Consider the following 1368-nt stretch of genomic DNA (forward strand, 5'->3'; position numbering starts at 1 on the left):
AGGAAGAAGTCTGGCACCAAATTTCCCTGCCTTCTTGCTTTCAAGAGGAGTAGAATGCAGCCTCTGTTCTTCAATTTTACTTGAAATACAACTTCTGTGGGTTCTCCAAATGTCTTTGCATTTACAAATGTTTGAAAGCTTAAGTTCGGCACAAGTTTCAGCAAAAGTTAGTTGAAAAGATGGCAGAAGTGGAGTTGCAGCTTCCCCCTATGTCATGATAAAAAAAAAATATGAAAACATTTTTTTATTATGTTTGCCTTCTTGTCTGTTTGATAAATAAGACAACACATATTCACAATCTGTTACCTTCAAGAGCTTCCACTTTTCCTACCACCAGTGGAGATAAAGTAAAGATGAAAAATTTTAGGAAAAAATTATTGAATGGATTAGACTAAACCCAAAGAAGTCCTGCCTGTATTTAGAATGTGGCCTGGATGGAGTCCTGGTCCCTATAACCTAAATTTTAACTTCGATAACTTCATCTACTGTTTAACTCTGCAAATACCTACTTTCAATAAGTGCTTCAGCTCTTAACATCCAGAAATCCTATTTAAGCACTCTTAAAGTTCTATATCTACACATGCTTACTAGCACTTCAGTGTTCACAGGTCAGATAAGTGTGACTTCTACATCGAAGGTCAATGGATATGCAGACATGAAACATTTCTTCTCTTCACCCTTCCCTCCTTTTCCCTGGTGGGCTGGAGGATGACGCCTGCTGCTTTTTTTTCTCCTCAAAGCAACATTGATAATGATGAGTCTTTATTTTCACCAAAGAATTGGTGGTTGTGTCTTCCCAGGGTAGACATTAGATGGCACAAAGTAAGTGACAGTTTTTAACATGATTAGAAGTCTACTAGGACTTCTTCCATCCTAACCAAGGGTAGTGCTGTCGTGCTCTCACTTCATATTTCCAAAGTCCTGGGGAGATGGACATAATTCCTTCTGAAGGGCTTGAAATTAACATTTTCTGCCTCCTTGGAAAGCATTAAAATGATCAGAGGAGGGAGTGGGGTAGGACATCACTTCCAGGTTTTCCAGCAGAGAAGGAAAAGAAAATTGGATTCTCTGTGGCAGAAACAAGAAAAGTGGTCATGGCTATGATGCATACTGGCTTTGGCTTCCTCATCTTGCCTCAGGATTACACCTGCATTTTGCACTAAGCAGCTCTCTCATGAAGTACTTAACAGCCCTGAGATGAGCATGTGGAGCCCAGTATGTCCCTCACCACCTGAGTGCAAACTCACCAGCATTACATTCTTTCCTCATGGTCCAATTAATTCTAATTCTTCCTAAAGTTGTCTTTCCCAAAAGAGAGCTTCAGAGCACCCCCAGACCTCTTGCCTAGAGGACAGAGTAAGCAGCTGT

General features: G+C 40.4%; 1 non-coding gene across 1 annotated transcript; it reads right to left on the reverse strand.

Annotated features, from left to right (window-relative positions):
* Positions 1-796: 796 nt before the first annotated feature.
* On the reverse strand, positions 797-916 carry LOC115598490. The gene has a single exon (XR_003987697.1). It is a non-coding gene; the product is annotated as a U6atac minor spliceosomal RNA (small nuclear RNA).
* Positions 917-1368: the final 452 nt, after the last annotated feature.

This window comes from Calypte anna, chromosome 5A, assembly GCF_003957555.1.
Source record: "Calypte anna isolate BGI_N300 chromosome 5A, bCalAnn1_v1.p, whole genome shotgun sequence".
Taxonomy (NCBI): Eukaryota; Metazoa; Chordata; class Aves; order Apodiformes; family Trochilidae; genus Calypte; species Calypte anna.